Source organism: Trichosurus vulpecula, chromosome 9, assembly GCF_011100635.1.
Source record: "Trichosurus vulpecula isolate mTriVul1 chromosome 9, mTriVul1.pri, whole genome shotgun sequence".
Taxonomy (NCBI): domain Eukaryota; kingdom Metazoa; phylum Chordata; class Mammalia; order Diprotodontia; family Phalangeridae; genus Trichosurus; species Trichosurus vulpecula.
This window is the reverse complement of record NC_050581.1, coordinates 81,834,534-81,855,099: the sequence shown is the minus strand read 5'-3', so window position 1 is coordinate 81,855,099 and position 20,566 is coordinate 81,834,534.

Here is a 20,566-nt window from a genome sequence, read left to right as displayed (position 1 = left end):
ACCAAGAAACATTAATTCAGTTCTTCACCCTCTCTTTTTTTTCCTCATCTCTAGGGTACTTTTATTTAATCATCCTTTAAGAACCTTGCCCATAAATCTCTCTTTGTTCCCTCATTTGCCCTCAGATGAGATTTTTAAAAGTCAGTATACTTGTCTTTCCTTACATCATATAAACATTGATATAGCTTCTTGGTCTTTTCATGTTATGTGGATTTATCTTTCTTAAGTTCTTTTGTTTGATGACTGCAATCCATTGTTCTGTTCCTATTTGATTTATTAAGTAAGAATCATTCAAATTTCTTCCTCCTGTTGAAAAAAATCTTTGTTTAACTGTTAATAAAGCTCAGCTTTTCGGCATATGTTTTGTTGTAGTGCAAACTGATTTTCTTTGCTTTGGGGGATATTTTATTCTAGCATTTTCTTCATTTCCAGTGGTTGACAAATAGTTTTTGTCAAAAAACAGACAAACTTTTTTCTTGATATGTGAAGTACATGAGTACTTGCAGAATTTTTTTGTTTAAAATTCTGGAGCTTGATAACTACATTTCTAATTGAGTTGAAATTGGGATTTCTCTCCTCTACTGGAATTATGTGGATTATGCCAATCTGTACCTTATTTACTGTTTCTCGTATTTATTAGGCAGTTTCCTTACATTATTTCTGAAGGGAGTTAACATGGTGAATTTGAAAAAGCACCAGATAGGAAGCCAGAGAACCCAGGTTCAAATCCTGATTCTGTTGCTTATTACCTGTATGTCTTTGGGCAAGTCACTTGTCTTTTCTGTACTTCAATTTCTTCGTGTATAAGATGAAGATGTTGGACTGGATGGCCTCTGAGATCTCTTCCAGTTCTACTCTATTATCCTATTGTTTCACTATATTTTTCTGGGAAACCAGTAATTCTTAAATTGTCTTGTCATCTTCTGTATTCAAGGCCAACTGCTTTTGTTTGTATAGCTCTTGTGCCAATCAGTCAATAAGCATTCATTAACTATCAGCTTTTCCATCTTGTCATTTTTTCTAATTTTTTTTCCTATCTTAAGTAAATACTGTAAATACTTTGAGTTCTGAATCTTCCAATCTCTTCAGAATATCCATTGCTTTAAAAATATTCTCCACTGTTTGTTCTAGACAATTTTGAATGGTCTTTTAAAATTTGAGAACAAATTTACATCTCAGTTTCTTTCTTTAATGAGCTAAGTAATAGGAAACCTAGGAAACATTGAATCCAAGGGATTGAGATGAACACTTAGCCCGGTTCTTGGTGTAGGGATCCACAGCCAGAAAAGTACATATCAAATCGTGAAGCCAAAAATGCCAGGGGTTGTTTGCCCCACTTAACTTGATTCCCCCCAAATTGATCCATTTGCTGTAAATACTTGCATTCCTTGCAGGATTGGGTTCATGGATTCTATTTGCTTATTGGATTGAGATTGATGATATGGATAGGTGATTTTTCACTTGCTGGTAAAGTCCTGAAACTGAGATTCCAATCAGGAGTGATATGAGGGGAAAGGCTGTGGAGATGGAAATATTCCATCAGCAGCAGGTGGCTAGCCTTGGCTGTGGTGGGAGATCCCACCAGAGAAGGAAATTTAATCATCTTGGACCAGCTGTCTGCCACAACCAAGGTGGCATCATACCTCTGGGATGGGGACAGAACTCAAATGAAAATTAATTTTACTACTATATAGGATTAAAGGAGAATTGTTAGGTGCTCTAAAAAGGGTACTGACTTAATCAGTAGAGCCTTGGCTCAACATTAGACATGCTGATCAACATCATACTATGTTTGCAAACACCATGAATCATAGACAACCATTTCTAAGGTTTTGAATAGACCAACTTGGCCAGTTGCTGGTTTCTTGTGGAGAATGCGGGTTCAACCCTATCCATTGAGCCTTTCCAGGAAAGACATACAAGTGTAAATAGAGATCCAGGTACCTATCCAAGACCAATATCAACTAGGGTATAGGTATTGTATTTACATGAAGAGCAAACAACTAGGTCAAATTATGGGTTTACTTCTCCTGTTGCTAGTGGATTGACTTGAATAGCCTTCATTAATGTTTAATGATACAGTGCTTATAATCTATAGAAATGCCTATCAGAGTGATTGATCTGTTAAATACCCAAATTCAGGTCTTTATGACAATGCCTCTGCTAGAGATGACAATATCTGGGAACTTAGATAATTACTAAGTTGAGTCTATTAAAAAATAAGTCTTTGAGATCTATGACAATTGAACTCCCTGAAAGCCTGAAGTTTCTCTATGTTCTTTTGGCCAGTGTGGACAATGGTGGTGTACTTGGCTTGCTTCCTTAGTATCTCAGCTGTGAGCTTTGAATTTACCCAACTTCCCCCTAGATTCAATCAATTAACAAACATTATCAAGTGTTTACCATTGTGCTAGGAACTGTGCTGATGACTGGGGATACAAAGGCAAAAGTGAAACAGTTCCTGCCCCCAAGGAACTTCTATTCTAAAGAGGGAGGCATGTTCATATATAAGTATATACAGAATAGATACAGAATTCATCTTTCAGATGTGGGAGAAGTACCTGCAGAACTGGGGGACGAAGGAGAGTGGTCTAGCTGATCTGTCAGAGAGTGGTCTCTATCATAGTGTTCTACCTGTCAGTTTCTATAATGAACTGTTCCTGTGGTCCAGTTATACCAAGATGGGGGATTAAATTAACCAATTCTTCAAGACATTCAACATGTCCTTTATTTCTAGTGTATACCAGAAAATGTTAGGGGAGGCATGGAACTTCAGCAGGTCCATGAGAACTGCTATCAAATCAGGAAAAAGGAGGATGAACTGGCAGTAATATCCCATAAAGCCCAAGGAGATGTTTTGTGTGTGTGTGTGTGTATTTTTGGCAAGGCAATTGAGAGTTAAGTGACTTGCCCAGGGTCACACAGCTAGTAGGTATCAAGTGTCTGAGGCTGGATTTGAACTCAGGTCCTTCCAACTTGAGGGCCACTTCTCTGTACACTGTGCCACCTAGCTGCCCCCTCCCCCTATTTGTTTTTAAGTTATGAACAGGAGTCTTTTATTGTGGAACAGATTCCTCCTTTATGTGGATCCATGTAGACTCTTTAATGACTGTTGGGTGACTAAGGAGCTTCATCTCCACTTTCTCAAAATGGTGTCCATACAATTTAGCAAATAGCTGGTGGTGGATGTAGGGATCCTCCTTAGATTTGCACTTCCTGAGGGCAATGACTATCTTTTGCCTCTTTTTATATCTTCAGCACTTAGCACAGTGCCTGGAACACAGTAGATGCTGAATAAATATTTACTTATTATTTATTTATTGAACAGGATTCTGGCAGTAGATAGGATATCAACTCATAAGTCTGCCCCCAACCACCAATCTGTCCATCAGGTCTTGAAATGACAAATTCATGAACTGCTGGAACACTGCAGTGCTACTGTGTGATCCTAGATCTAGGAGATCTTAGAATTGCTAAGGTCACATGGCCATCTCTAATATCTAGTAATATTGTCGGGGTTATAGGCCTAAGGAGAGACCACATGAACCAGAAAGCTATGTGGAAGCCCTAGAATTGATAGAAGACTTTTGCTAATACTATCCCACCAAACTCTGGAAAGACGTTCTACAGATTTGGAGTTAGGAAGATCTGAGTTCAAAGTTGCCTTTCTAGATGTATAGCTCTGGACAAGTCAGTTAACCAATCAACCTTGTTTTCCTCATTTGTAAAAGGGGATAATAATAGCATTTACTTTACAGAGTTGTTAGTATTATTATAATTTAGGGGGAGTGATGATGTCCAGGTCCATAGTATCTGGGAAACTTATAAAGGATAGTGAATTAAGGGGCATGGTTAGGATTGTATCATGATAAAAAGGTTTTTTCAGGCAGAAGCATCGTGTGAGATAACTTGTCATTTTAACTGACGCCTACCATTCCATTGTTTTCATTTTCCTGACCTTCTCCATGTTGACTCCTTCATCTCTGGGACACTTGGCTGAAATTTTTCCAACTCCTACCTACACTAGGTTTTAGTTACCCCATGAACTCTGGCTTGACCTGACGTACCACTTGCTTTCTCTCCTATACTCTGATTTGGACCACATCCTCTTTTCCCAGGAGGGTTTTCTGCTTTGGTTTCTGTTAATTGCTCATAGTCATTGGCACATGTTGGTCTAAACCTGACTGACAGCATTGATTTAGAACTTACTCAAGTACCATGTCTATTTCACCTTTTAAACAATTGTAATAAAACACTAAATACAATCACTCCTGTTCTGTAATTTTTCCATCAATGTGAATGATATAATATCCCTTTTAGTTTATTAACAAAGTGGATATTTTTAACGGAAATATTTAAACAGCATCTACTAGTTGAAAAACGTGTCATAGGAAAATATGACAGTAACTCTGTGATCATAAAGTCATAGAATGTTTAACCTAGAATGAACCTTTAACTATAGAACACAGATTGGAAGCCCTGGACAGGACCTTAAAATTCATGGAATCCAACACTTTCATTTTTTCAGAGTAGAAAGTGAAGCCTAGAAAGAAGGAAGTGCCTGTTTTGCAGGCAACCACCTATTATAAAAAGAGAAAGGTTTATTATTTACATTTACTACTCATGGCTTGTGAATTTTGAATGATGGAAGGGATACAATATCTCTAAAACTCCTGATTAACAAATGGCCCAATATCAGCAAAGTGAATTTTTCCAGTTGGATTATCAATAAGGTTGCAATTCCCTTTGGACTCAAATTGTCCTTCGTCAATGCCATCTGAGGCATTATTTCGTCTTCAGAAAATCTCTAGGTAGGGAAAACTCTGTGGGGTTATCTGCTCAAGCAACACTGGGGACTTCAGGACTATAAAACTGGAGGACATTGGGGAAGGGATTCCTTAGATTTCTGGATGTCAGCATAATGACCTTCGTTAGGTACAGAATCTCATTGGTCTTTAGGAATATTCACTCAGCCTTTATTAAGTGCATGTTATGTACAAAATACTGTAATTGGTGCTTTTTAAAAAAAAAAACACTTTTTCACCTTCTGGCTTCCTTGCCACCAGGTCTGAAGACCATACTCTGGAGAATATAATCCTTTTAGTGCTAGAACTCCGGCTCTGGGTCCCTCAGTGGCCTGATTGATTATTGTCTCACATGGTCCAATATATCTAGGTGCCTCCAGCCATACTTCACTTTGCTGTCAGGCCATTTTCTCACTGACTGTCTTGCTGCCCTACTTATGTACAGTTCTAGTTCTGAAATCATAATTAAGTCAATACTGAGATTGCTGTGGGGAAGGGTGTACACATCTACTCCCCTGTGTGTACTCCACAATGAGTGGAAACTCATTGTCCCTGTACATTTCCAAACCAAAATATCCCTCCCTCATCACTACTCCTTTAGATGTGTTGCTTTTTCCTTGAAGTCAAGGACTGTATTTACTTCTGTGTTTATGTCTTCAATGCCTAGCACAGTGCTTGTCATGAAGTAAGTGCCTCATAAATACTTTCTCATTCATTCATTCCTTGTATATCATGGGGGCAACAAAGATGAATAAGAAATGATCTATGCCCTTGGAGAGCTTATAATATAGTCGGAGATGCAAGACATGTATATAAATAATTATAATACAAATCAAAATATGCAGAGCCTGACTAGCAATTCTGGTGCCCAGGACAAGCACCACAAAAGGTGCGCTTGCTTCATGTTTTTAGGACAAATTCAGTTGAGCAGGTGTTTGGTGGGGGGAGGGGTGGAGAAGAGAAATTTGGACTTTGGGACACAAACCACTCTGAATGGAGACCCTAGAACAACACCTTGTGGAGGGGAGAGAGAGATATTAGGACACTTCTCCTCTATAGGAAGAAATCTTAGTGACACTTGTAGAATTAATGGAATATAAGATCTTCCCCATCTATTACTAGGCCTATGTGACAATATGTGTACACTTTTTCCTTAGAATAGGGGCCGTGTTCCCAAGTCTACAGGTACACAGATATTTCAATCACAGATGTCTTGCAGCTTTGAGCTCTGGCCCAGCTCACAGCTGTGATACATGCTGAATCAGATAGAGCCTATTGGGAGAGGAACTTGCCTAAGAAGAAGCTTGCTTAGGGGAAGCTTCCTTGCAGGAGGGCTTTCACACCTTTCAGTACTAAGATAATTAGACACTGAGTCAGAACAGTTGTGATGACTTCTGACTCTGAGCCTATTAGCCAAAAGTGTATACATATATTCTGAGGTAAGATTTTGTTTTGGGGGCTTGCTCACGACAAGTACCTTTTGATTTCCTAGATGGGACTCTGGGGAGCCATTTGTTAAGGATCCTCCCAAATCATCCCAAGATGTTGGTGCTCCCTTGATCCGGTGATGTATATAAATGTTAAAGTGTGTACCAAGATTACTAGACAATTGGAGCCTTGTCTATTGGATCTTTGTGCTAATTTCTCTGCTTGTATTTTCTCCATGATCACAGTGCTGACCTTTCCCCTGAACTAGTGAATGACATTGTTTAATTAAAATAGCATTGTTAACCCCTTTTGAGTTGTCTTTCCTCTAGAAAAGAAGATCAAAGAACCTGTGCTGGTAGGCCATCCTGGGTGTGCTAGGGTGCTTGCCAATACTACACTTAGAGGTCCCTGGAGGGTATTGAAGAATAGGGCTGATCTAAGGACAAGCTTAACTAGTGTATGGCCTCTAAGGGTCATCTGATAGTTTTCTATTTTAACTGATTATTTGGGCTATCAGATTTTAGACTCAATTTTTGTTCATACTTGCTGAAAAAATACAAGTGTTATTGGTATTCCTCCAGATTTTGGCACCCTGAAGAGAAGTCCTGGTTGCTCTGCTTTAGTTATGACTGAAATATGAGAAGTACATAACAGGAGTACAAAATGCTGCAAAAACCCATCCCCATCCCCAACCACATTCCCATCTCTATCCTCATTCCTATCTCCAATCACATCCACTCCTAAGTCCCCATCCCAGTCCTCATTCATATCCTCATTTTCTTTCCTGTCCTTATCCTCACCCTTGTCCTCTCATTCACCATCACCATCTCCATCCCTGTCTCTATTTCACCCTTGTCCTCTCATTCACCATCACCATCTCCATTCCTATGCCTATCCCTATTCCTATTCTCATTGTCCAACCACATCCTCATTCCCAATCCACTTCCCTGTTCCAGTTCTCATCCTTATTCTCATTCACCTGTCATTTCATTCCCCATCCCATCCTCATCCTCATCCCTATCCTTATCTCTGTTTTTATCTTCTTCACCATCTCCATCTATATCCTTATCTCTATGCCCTATCCTCATTTCCTTCCCTATCTTCACTTCTATGCCTACCCTCATCTCCTTCCCTCTTCCTATGCCCATCTCTACTACCTCTCACTCTTTCTCTGTCACCATCCCTATACCTGTCCCTATTCCCATCCTCATTTTTATTCCTATTCCCTTTCCCTTTGCTTTCCTCATTCCCATTCCCATCTCTGTCTCCATCTCTGTCCTCATCCTCTTCTCCATACCTATTTCCTTACCCATCCCTATCCCCATCCCCCTATCTGTGTCTTTTTCTACCCTTAAGTCTACTTCATCTTTCCTTATCTATAGCTCCTTCCTTATCTTCATCCCTATTTTCCTCCTCATTCCCATTTCCAAACATATCCTCATCCCATCTCCATTCCATCCCCATCTCATTCCTTATTTACATTTGCATTTCTATCCCTCTCTTCATCTCTTTCTCTTTCTCTATCCCCATCCCTATGCCCATCCCCATTTGCATGTCTATCTCTGTCTCTGTCTCTATCTCTATCTGTAAACCCATTTCAATCCCAACAACACTATAGAATTGTGCAGCAAACCCAGGTGGGAAGGTCTGGGTTCTAGTTTCTGCTCCACCTCTTATTAACTACTGTATGGCCCTGGCCAAGTTACTTAATTTCTCTGTACTTTCTTTCCATTTCTGTACAAGTAGTGATCTAACAGTGCTTGTATCGCCTACCTCAAAGGATTGTAATGAAGATAGCACTTAACATTGAGCTATTTTTATCATCCTTTTAGCTTCTAGCTTTAAATTGCAATTAAGCCCTACTTGATAAAAGAGCTGCCCCCTGATGGTTAGTGAGAGGCAGCCTCTACAGGCAACCATGTGGTTGTAAGCCAAGTCACATTACCTCAGACCCAAGCCAATGCTACTGAAGTTGAATCTGTTGGCTCCTTGGTGGGATATCTTCTAAGTACCTAAGACCAGGTTTCTCTCTCTCAGGTCAAGAAAACAGGTTCATGAAAATGAAAGCAGAACATTAGTCATGTATCAGGATTTAGTCTGCATGAGAGATAATGACAACAATAAGCTAACATTTAAATAGCAGTTTAAGGTTTTCAACATGCTTTAGAAGTATCTCATTTTATTGCACAATAAGCCCAAGAGGTAGGTGATATTATCACTCCCAATTTACAGAAAATTGAGGCAGACAGAAATCAAGTGACTTGCCAAAGATCACACAGCTAGGAAATATGTGAGGCTGGATTTGAACTCAGGTCTTCCAAACTATAGACCTAGTACTCTATCCACTATGCCACATAGTGGCTTCCAACAGAAATGAAGTCACAGATATTCATCTGGAAAAATAAAACAAAACAAAAATGAATATATTATGCCCCCAAATTCTTAGTGAAGTAAAAAATTGCATTAAGACTTTTGGGACACACTGTACTTGGCTCAAGTACAAATCAAGTTGTCTCAGGAATAATGTCATCTTGACTGTCTGCTTGGGAGCCTTTTAATAATACCTTTCTAAAGTCATAATCATTCATGCCTTCTGCTGCTCTCCCTCCCCCCCACACTCACATAACCCTTAATTTATAGGAAGCTCTGGGTTGGGGCATGGGAGAAAGCTAAATGAAGAAAATAAATTTACTATGTGGTTTTCTTTCAACTTCTACAGTTTATTTTTAAACAGTTCATTTGTATCTGTGGCCATAACTGAATAGTTTCCTCAATTGACCATTTCATCAGAGATCATCTAAAATAATGATGGGACAAGAAAGCATGCCATACAAGGATTGGTTGAAGGAACCCAAAATTTTTAGCTTGGAAGAGAATATTTACCAGTGATTTGATACCTGTCCTCAAAGATTTTAAAGGCTGTCATATGGAGATATTCTGCTTGGACCAAAAGGGAAAATCAATGGGTAGAGATTTTAGACAGGTTGATTTAGGTTTGAAATATGAAAGACAAGACAAGCCAACACACATTTATTGAGCATTTCCTATATGTCAGTTACTGTGCTAAGTCTAGGGGATACAAATACAAGTAAAAAGAAAGATAGTCCCTGACCTCAAAAAGCTTACTTTTGAATGGAGGAAGACAAGAAGGAGACACAGGATGTTTAAGTCTGGAAAGTCAGAAACCAAGCCAGCCAGCAGAAGAATGAGGATTGGCTGGCTTGGGCCTTTCCTCATAGTGGAGGCCCCCAGAGGAAGACACCAATGGGAAAAAGTTGAAAAAAAAAACCCCTACATTTTCATAGTGTTGAAACAACAACAACCAAACAAAATCCCAAAACAAACAAACAAAAACAACATTTCTTAACAAGTAGAACTGTCAAAAAGTGAATCCCGTTTCTTTCTCATCACTGGAAGTTTGCCTTGGTGGGTGAGAAGACAAAGTGAGAAAACTTAGAAAGTCTATTTGGGAAAGCCAGTCATTCAAGGAATATGGTGGAGTGTAAAGAACATCAGAATTGAAGAAAAGCTGAGATCCGGCAAACTGCATGCCTTTGAACAAGTAATTATCTCTCTCGGGTTTAGTTTCTTCATCTTTAAAATGAAGATGCTGGACTAGGTGATTTCTAAGGGCTTTTACTACTCTTATGCTATGTATCCCATGTTCTAGGCTTCCATTCCATGACATCCCAATACTCTATGACTTCCCAGCACCTCCATTTTGGGAAATTGCCCCAGACCAGCTGTCTCTCATTGTCTGGACTTAGCCACTCTGTCATCACCTGGGAACTTTCTTCTTTCTTATCTTTCTACCTTTTCATCTCCCTCTTTATGTATTGTCTTCTCCCATTAGAACTGAAGAGTCTTGGGGGTAGGCCTGTCTTTCTTCTTTTGCTTATATTTGTATCTCCAGCTCTTTGCATAGTGCCTGGCACATAGTAAGCACTTAAATGCTTATTGACTGACTGTTTGACTTTTATTTTCTGACTCTTCCCATTCTGATTAGATAGTAGTGACCTAGCTATCTCCAACCCCCTATGATATACAAATAATTAATTTGTTTGTTAATTAACTGGTTCACTATTTTGGAAGCTTCTATCTGCAAGACCCTACAATGATGCCTTGGGGAAGACAAGGATAAATATTAAAAAGTATTTCCCTCAATGAGTTACAGTTTTATAAGAGGGTTAAAGTACTATAATGCAAGGCAGAAGTTGCCATAAAAATATTTGAACAAAGCGTTAAGAGGATTCAGAAAAGGAAGAGAGCACTTCTGGGTGTGTGGTCTCAAGGAAGGCTTCTTAGAGAAGGGGACACTTTGAATGGGCTTTGAAAGATGGGTGTTGCTGTTGTTGAGTCATACCTCATTTGGGTTTTCTTGGAAAAGATATTGGAGTGGTTTGCCTTTTCCTTCTTCAGCACAATTTATAGATGAGAAAGTAAGGCAAACAGTGTTAAGTGACCTGCCCAGGGACATATAGCTAGTAAGTTACTAGGGCTGGATTTGAACCCACAAAGATAAGTTTTCATGATTCCAAGTTCAGTGCTCTACCCACTATGCCATCGAGTTGTCCTAAAAGATATGTAGAGTTTCTATAAAATGAGAGTGAATAGGGTGGAGTTCTAGAGGGGAGGCACATTTGTGGCAGATTGAGGAGTACAAAGTTGAGGTCCTAGAATGCTGAGACCATATTCAGGAAACAGTGAATGGCCCAGTTTAGAAGTTGGTGCTTTAGAATATACAGAATATTTTCATGGATTTTCCTTTATTTGATTTTCACAAAGGTCCTGTGAGGGAGCTAAGGGAGGGATTATTACCTCCATATTATAGATGAAGAAGTTGGGTCTCTGAGAGATGATATGATTTGCCTACGGTCACAAGGCTAGGAATTGCCAGAGTTGCTATTAGAACCCAGTACTTTTCACTTCTGATCCATGCTGAGGTAAGTAGTAGGAAGAAACAAAATATTATAGCTGTAAGAGACCTTAGACATCATCTATTTAGGCCAATCCCATTTCATTCTCCTTTTCCCCCTCCCCCTTATTCTACAGAAGACAAAACTGAGGCCCAAATGGTATGGTGAAAAGATCACTGGATTTGTGAATTAGCAAGATACCTGGTCCTGGGTCCTCTAATTGGCAGCTGCACGAACTTGGTCAATTCACTTCATCCCTCCCATCCTTAGTTCCCACACATATAAAATGAGGCTAATAATAGTGATATTACCTACCTCACAGGATGGTTATGGGAAGAGAGCCTTGTAAGCACTATGAAAATGTGAATTCTTATTGGACCTGACCTCTAGTTCCATCCTTTCCACTTAGTGAGGAAATAGATGTGAAGTGATTCGAAAAATATAAATTGTAGTATAAATGTAAACCATTGCTATGGATCAAGGTCTCAGTACACCAGGTTAGCACTCAGGTCTACTAACCATCAGGTGTGGTGTGTTCTTTTCTCTGGGAGCCACGGTTGTATTGTAGAAAGGTCACTGAACTCAAGACAGAAAGTTGGGTTTTAATTCTGGCTCTCTACCTACTAGATGTGTGACTTTGGGCAAGTCATTGCTATTTTCTGGACCTCAGTATCTTCATTCTTAACATGAAGATAATGATATATAATGCCATCTACTTCACAGGTTTATTGTGAGTCAAGTGCTTTGTAAACTTAAAGAGAGCCTTTTAAATGTATGCTATTAATAGTATTTCCCACTCTACAGCCTTACTCTTGCCTTACTCCTTCAAATTTCTATTTGTCATAGTTGTTTGTCCTTTGTTCTTGAAAAGGATCAATGACATCAGGAAGGTGATATCTTGACTTGCAGATGAATTGGATTTAAGTGAGGCAGGACTGTGAAAAGCCACCAGCCTCACTCTCTCCTCTGGAGCCATCTGGGTCCAGTGGCACGATACAGATCTAGATGACTGGAGATGGCCCAGGATGCAGTGGGAAACCTTCTTAAGCTAAGGTCTTTCCCAGGTCTCAGACCATCTGAGGCAATGCCCATTCAGTGAGTAAGACTAGCTAAGAAATGAAGCAAACAATGGTCTCTTTTACCTGGTTAAAAAAAATCAATCTGGAAGGGGAAGACCCTCAGGGTTTCTGGCCAAAACAGAAACAATTGTTATTTATACTTACTCTGAGTCATCAAAACCCGACAATGACCAAGTGAGGCTTGGGCAGGGACCCATTGTTGGCTAATTGGTGAGAGCCCCAGTGATTTGGGTTTAAAGCATGTTTTTAAAATGATAGAATAATAAGTAGGGAAGAGAAAAAAAAGAAATCTAGCCCATAAACACCAAGATATCTTGAGAGATTTCAGCAATCAAAATTTATATTCCTTTGGGTAGAGTACTCACAAGTCAGGGAGAGGAGGGAGAAGAGGGAAAGAAGGGAAGGAAAGAAGGAAGGAAGGAAGAAAGGGAGGGAGGAAGGAAGGAAGGAATTTAGGAAGGAAGAAGGAAGGAAGGATGGAGCAAGCAGCATTGTCCAATTGGAACTGGCCAGTTGGGGCCCCAGTGGGACAGCTACTACTGGTCACAGATTGTGGTTTGTTCTTCATTCTTGAAGATCAAAGACATCAGGAAGGTGATGTCTTGGCTTCCAAGTGAATTGGATTTAAGTGAGTCAGGACTGTGTGAAGTCACCAGTGTCATTTTCTCCTCCAGAGCCATCTGGGTCCAGTGGTAAGATATATGACTTGAGATGGTCCCCAAGTTTCTACTTACTTTGCAGATGAAAACAACGGGATAAATTATTTCACCTTTGGCTGTTGTCAATAATGATTCTCCCATTTTCAGGGGGGTTTGCCTTCTAAGAGTGGAGTCTAGAGGGAACAATGTACAACTTAAAAGAAACAAAGCTTTAATGGTAGGTGAGTGGGCAGGCATTGGGCCATGCAGACAGGAGAAAGATGTTTGGCATCCCTCAAATCACTTCACCTGTCCCTCTTATTAGAAAGGTTGAGCCTCTCTACCTCCCTCCTTCTTCTCTTCAACCACCATAACCATAGCCTATGGGCAGATTTGCTAATTTGTGGAGAAGCCCTCAGGGGCTTAGAAATCATCTGTGCTCTTGCCATCTAGTGTGTACCTCTGGAACTACAAGTACCACACTGCTGTTTTGCTCCTGGAAACAGATACTCCATTCATGGTAAGAAAAGCTTTGAGACCAGAGAGGGAAAAAGAAGAAATCTGATTAGTTGGAGTGAATCTGGATGTAGCTCATGTCCTGAGCTGGAGAAAACTCTTCTGCCCACGCACTGGAGAGAACACTGGACTATAAGTAACTAGTGCATGATTTTGAGCAATGCTTTTCTTTATGGGCTACCCTATGGTTTTCTTTTGTAAAATGAAGGGAGTTGACTCAAAAAAGACACTTCCTGTCCAGACTCTGGGTATTTTCACTGTCTGTTCCCGATGCCTGGAATGTTCTCCCTCTTTGTCTTTGCCTCTTAGCTTCCTTCAAGTCCCAAATAAAATCCCATATTTTATAAGAACACTTTACTGATTCCCCCTAATGCTAGGAGTGCCTTCCCTACATCAATAATCTTCAGTTTATCCTGTCTGTATCATTTTTGTGTCGTCTCCTCTATTAGACTGTGAACTCTTTAAGATTAGGAACTGTTTTTGCCTTTCTTTGTATCCTCAGTTCTTAGCACAGTGCCTGGCACATAGTTGGTGTATATTAGATGCTTATTGACTCACTAAATGATTGCTAAGTTCCTCTCCAGATCTATGACTTATTTTGGAACTCATACTGGTTGAGTCAAGAGAGTACTCAGTCTTAAAGGAGGTTAATTCTTTAAAAGAGAACAAAGAAAGTAATGCTTTTATAACTAAGGATGGAATGCAGAGGTGCTGAAGAAATAAGTCACCTGTGGAAGGCACTTATTTGAGAGAGCTAGGATTCTTAGGTTCTGGTCTAAGCTCTGCTACTCATTTCATTGTGTGGCCATAGACAAGCTGATACCCTTCTCTAGAACTCAGTTTCCAACTCTATAACATAAGAAAATTGAACTGAATAGTTCTTGCTAGCCCTGAGATTCAGTAATTCTATTTTCTTGTAAAGTTGGAGGGTGATGGGCTGTATCTAGAGCTAGTTTTTATCTTCAAATGCTTCTGCTTAACTTCATGGACCTTAAAGATTGAGAGAAAGTCATTAGTTCAGAAGAATAGTTTCTAATTTTTTATTGTATACTTCCATCAGTTAAAAAAAATCAAGTACTGAATCCTAATACTTGCATATTTATGAACTGTATACATGTACATCTATACTAATAATTTTGGACACTTCAAAACTTACACAAAAAATAGAAAGAGAGGATGAGATGAAGATGAAATAATATTTGATCTTAGAACCATTAGGAAGCCACTAGAATTTATTGAGTAAGGTAGTAAATATTATCAGGCTGGCATTTTAGGAAAACACTGGAAATAATGTGAACGATGGATTAGAGAGGGAATAGATGAGACAGAGAGATCCATTAGGAGGCTTTTGCAATCGTCCAGGCGAGAGGCCATGAAGGACTAAATTAGGGTGGTAGCTGTGTGAGAGAGAAGAGAGAAGGGAACATATATAAGAGAAGTTATGGAGGCAGAAATGACAAGATTTGACTATTGACTGGATATGATATGTAAGTAGGAGTAAGGAATTGAGGTTGACACTAAAGTTGGTGATTCCCTCAATAGAAAGAGTGAAGTTCAGAAGACATATGGGCTTGAGGGGAAAGATTGTGTAATGAGATCTGTGAAGATGATTATAACTCATCCATGCCTGCTCATCCTGTTTGAGTCTGTCCCACCAAAAGTTAAAAAGGGGGAAGTAGGGTTGTTATCTTTACTGCCCCAGAGTGCAGAGCCTGCCCTCCAAGGGGCACAAAGGTGGATTACTGGGATGGAGGGGACCAGGGAATTTTCCCAATGGTACTTCTACTCTTGCTGCTTCAGTGGGTCCCCAAGAGGGTAGAAGAGGGGAAATTGGAAATTTGTACACCTGAAGAAATAATCTGAGTGGAGGGAATGTTTTGGGTTAAGGGTGTATGTGTTTTGTGTTTTAGACAAACTACATATTTGACTTGAGACCCATCTTCCCACCCTCTGATTGGTTGATCACATTCCCATTGTGGTCAGGTCACAGAGGGAGGGGCCCACAACCAGAGTGCCACAGTCCCCACCTTTGAAACTACAGTCTAAAAAATAAGAGTGAGCCAGAGTTTCATAGACTAATAGAATAGGATTGCAATGGATCCTGGAATGCAGAACATAGAATGTTAGTGCAGAAATGAACATTAGAAGACAGAACACAGAATTAAAGTGAATATAGAGCAGTGGTTCTCAAAGTGTGGTCTAAGGACCCTAGGATCCTTCAGAATCTTTCAAAGGGTCCACAAAGTTAAAAGCATTTTCATAATAACATGAAGATGCTATTTGCCTATTAAAATACTCTTACCTTTTCCAACTATATATCTATGTGAGGCCAGATTTTCTTCATATACCAAAACAACATATTGCAACAGATTGAATGCAAAAGCAGATAAGTGAATCTAGCTATCTCCTATTAAACCACACACTAAAGAGATTTGCAAAAATATGCAAAACAATGTCACTCAAAATTTTTTGTTTTTAGAAAATATAGCTATTTTAAATAAACATGTTAGTTATGTTAACATAATAGGTTTTTTTTAATGAATTAACAAATACATATTCTAAAAAAATTAATGAGTTTTAATTTCTAATGTGATAAATGTTGATAGATATACCTATATAAACAAAAGCTCTTTTGAGGTCCTCAATAATTTTTAAGAGTATAAAAGAGGAGCAGAGCCAAGATGGTGGAGAGAAGCCAGAAAGTTGCCTAGGCTCTCCCCAGTTTCCCTCAGAAACAATGTTAAATCAAGCCTCTAAAAGAATTCTGGAGAGACAGAATCCACAAAAAGACAGAGCGAAACAATTTTCTAGCCCAAGATAACTTAGAAGGATTTCAGGAAAGTTTTGTATCACTTAGGTTAAAGGGGAGTGCAGCCCACCACAGGTAGTATCCAGGCAAGCCAGTGGGAGGGTCTTAGCCACAGCACAGATTAGCAGCCAAGGCCCTGTGGTCCAGGCTTAACAGGCCAGAGGTACAGCAGGCCAGCTGTGAAGCCTGCAGCCTTAGCACAGTAGGGAAATTGTCAGCCTTGGAACCCAGGGCACAAGTGCAACTAGGCTGGGCCACCCTAGCATAGTGGGCAAGGTGCAAGCCCCAGAGGCCCTGGCACAGAAAGCTAGTGGTCAGACCCCTGGTCCCCAGAGTGAGAAGCTTGGGACAGTTCTCCCCTGTACCCCAGGAGCAGAGCTTAACTTTAAAAAATGAGTAAAAAACAGAAAAAAGTCCCAGCCATAGAAAGGTGACAGGGAAGATCAAAACACAAGCTCAGAAGAGGACAACAATGTAAAAATGCCTACATGTGAATCCTCAAAGGGGAATATGAATTGGTCTCAAGTCCAAAATGTCCTCTTGAAAGAGCTCAAAGAGAATTTTAAAAATCAAGTAAGAGAAGTAGAAGAAAAATTGGGAAAAGAAATGAGAGTTATGCAAGAGAATTATGAAAAAAAGAGTCAACAGCTTGGAAAAGGAAGCACAAAAATTGACTGAAGAAAACAACTCCTTAAAAAAAATAGAACTGGCCAAATGGGAAAAAAAAATCCACTGAAGAAAACAATTCCTTTAAAAGTAGAATTGGCCAAAATGAAAAAGAGGTACAAAAACTAACTGAAGAAAATAATTCGTTAAAAATTAGGATTGGACAAGTGGAAGCTAATGACTCTATGAGACATCAAGAATCAGTCAAACAAAATCAAAAGAATGAAAAAAAAATAGAAAAAAATGTAAAATACCTAAATGGAAAAACAACTGAAAATAGATCCAGAAAAGAGAACCAGGAGAGATAATTTAAGAATTATTGGACTACCTGAAGGCCATAATAATAATAATGATAAAAAAAGCATCCTTTAAGAAATTATCAAGGAAAACTTCCCTAAGATCCAAGAACCAGAAGGTAAAATAGTAATTTAAAGAATCCACCGATCACCACCTGAAAGAGATCCCAAAATAAAAACTCCAAGGAATATTGTCGCCAAATTCCAGAATTATCAGGTCAAGGAGTGTATCAGCAAGACAATAAACACAACATTGATAATAACTGTGAATATGCTTATGTAGTTCTGTGTTACAAAATACAAGGGTTACTCCATATAGAAGGTGTAAAACATTTATTAAGACACTAGATAACCAAATCCCAAAGCCAATAAGTCCAATCCATCAAAGTAGCAACCAACTCCCCAAACCAGTAAGCCCACTCTATCATAACAGCAAGAAACTTAAAACATGATATCACAGCATGGAGCCTTGCCATCCCATTAGCCTTCCACCTCACTGCTGGGGCCTTCCCACAAACGCACTCACAGCACAGCTAGCATGCCTGTGTCTGCTCTCTCCCTCAGCTCTAACTGCTCTCAGCATTTTCTGCCCCACTCTTTCCTGTTCCTCTTGTTTAGCAAGCTCCTCCCACCACATGTGACTTAGGCTTCCTGTGATATAAGCAGGTCACATGGACCTATTAGTGGGTGGGAAAGATCTTCAAATTTATATTGCCATTATAAGGAGAAAATAATGCAAGTAGCCAGAAAGAAACAATTCAAATATCAAGGAGCCACAGTCAGGATTACACAGGACTTATCAGCTTCTACATGAAAGGATTGGAGGGCTTGGAATATGATATTCTAGAAGGCAAAGGGCCTTGGATTACAAGCAAGAATCAACTACCCAGTGACATTGAGCATAATCTTTCAGGGGAAAAGATGAATATTCAGTGAAATAGGGGACTTTCAAAATTTCCTGATGAAAAGACCATAGCTGAACAGAAAATTTGGTCTTCAATTACAAGACTTAAGAGAAGCATAAAAAGGTGAAAAGGAAACAAAAAATAAACCATGGTATTCAATAAGGTTAAATTGTTTATATCCCTACATGAAAAGGTAATACTTATAACTATTAAGAACTATGTTTCTAGTAGGGCAGTTAGAAGGAGTATACTTAGAGGGTATTGGGTATAGGTTGACTTTGATGTGATGATAAAAAACCTAATTAAGACATGAAAAAAGGATTTTGCTTGGAGAAAAGGAAAGGGTGAGGCAGAAATGGGGTAAATTATATCACATGAAGAGTCATAAAAGACCTATTACAGTAGAGGGAAAGAAGTGAGGGCGTGAGCATTATTTGAACCTCACTCTCATTGAATTTGGCTCATAGAGAAAATAACATATACAGTTGGGTAAGGAAATCTATCTTACCACACAGGGAAGTAGGAGGGAAAAGGGAAAAGAAAAGGGGAAAGGGCTGATAGGAGGGAGAGCAGATTGAGGGAGGCAGTGATCAAAATCAAAACACTGGTGAGGAGGGACAAGGTGAAAGGAGAGAGAAAAAAGTATAAGTGGGAAAAATAGGATGGAGGGAAATACAAAGTTATCATAACTGTGAATGTGAATTGGATGAACTTTCCCATAAAAGAGAAGCAGAAAGCAGAGTGGATTAAAAACCAGAATTCTACAATATGTTGTTTACTAAGAAACACATCTGAAGCAAAGACACACACAAAGTAAAGGTGAAGGCTGGAGCAGAATATATTATGCTTCAGCTGAAGTAAAAAAAAAATAGGGGTACCAATCCTGATCTCAGACAAAGCAAAAGCAAAAACACATCTAATTCAAAGAGACCACATCTTGCTGAAAGGTACCACAGACAATGAAATAATATCAGTACGAAACTTACATGCACCAAGTGGTATAGCATACAAATTCTTGAAGGAGAAGTTAAGTAAGTTACAGGAAGAAATAGACAGCAAAACCATGCTAGTGGGGGACCTCTACTTCTCCCTCTCAGAACTAGATAAATCTAACCACAAAATAAACAATCAAGAAGTTAAGGAGGTGAATTGAATTTTAGAAAAGTTAGATATGCTAGACTTCTGGAGAAAATTGAATGGGGATAGAAAAGGATATACCTTTTTCTCAGTGGTACATGGCACCTACACAAAAATTGGCCATCTATTAGGGAACAAAAACCTCACTGTCAAATGCAGAAAGGCAGAACCATTAACTGCATCCTTTTCAGATAATGATGCAATAAAATTTACATGTAATAAAAGGCCATGGAAAGATAGATTAAAAATTAACTGGAAACTAAATAATCTAATCCTAAAGAATGAGTGGCCCAAACCACAAATCATACAATCAATAGTTTCATCAAAGAGAATGATAACAATGAGATAATATACCAAAACTTACGGGATGTAGCCAAAGAAGTAATTAGGGGAAATTTTATATCTCTAAATGCTAACATGAGTAAAATAGACAAAGAGGATATCAGTGAATTGGGCATGCAACTAAAAATGCTAGAAAAAGAACAAAACATCCTCAAACACTAAAGTAGAAATTCTGAAACTCAAAGGAGAGATTAATACAATTGAAAGTAAGAAAACTATTGAACTAATAATAAAACTAAGAGTTGGCTTTATGAAAAAAACCCACCCCCCAAAATAGATAAATTTTTGGTTAATTTGATTTAAAAAGAGAAAGAAGAAAACAAATTACCAGTATCAAAAATGGAAAAGGTTAATTCACCAATAAAGAGGAAATTAAAGCACTAATTGAGAACTATTTTGATCAATTGCATGCCAATAAATTTGACAATATAAGTGAAACAGGTGAATATTTACAAAAATATAAATTGCCCAGATCACAGAAGAGGAAATAAAATACTTAACCCCATTTTAGAAAAAGAAATTGAACAAGCCATAAGTGAAGTCCCTAAGAAAAAATTCCCAGGGCCAAATGGATTTACAAGTGAATTCTATCAAATATTTAAAGAAAAATTAATTCCAATACTATTTACACTAATTGGAAAAATAGGTGAAGAAGGCATCCTACCAAATTCCTTTTACAACACACATATGGTACTCATACCTAAACCAGGAAGAGCCAAAACAGAGAAAAAAAGTTACAGACCTATTTCCCTAATGAATATTGATGCAAAAATTTTAAATAAAATATTAGCAAAGGGATTACAGCAATTACCAGGATAATACACTATGACTTAGTGGGATTTATACCAAGAATGCAGGGCTGGTTCAATATTAGGAAAACTATTAGCATAATTGTCCATATCAACAACACAACCAACAGAAATCATATGATTATTTCAATAGATGCAGAAAAAGCTTTTGTCAAAATATAACACCCATTCCTATTAAAGACACCAGAGAGCATAGGAATAAATGGAGTTTTCCTTAAAA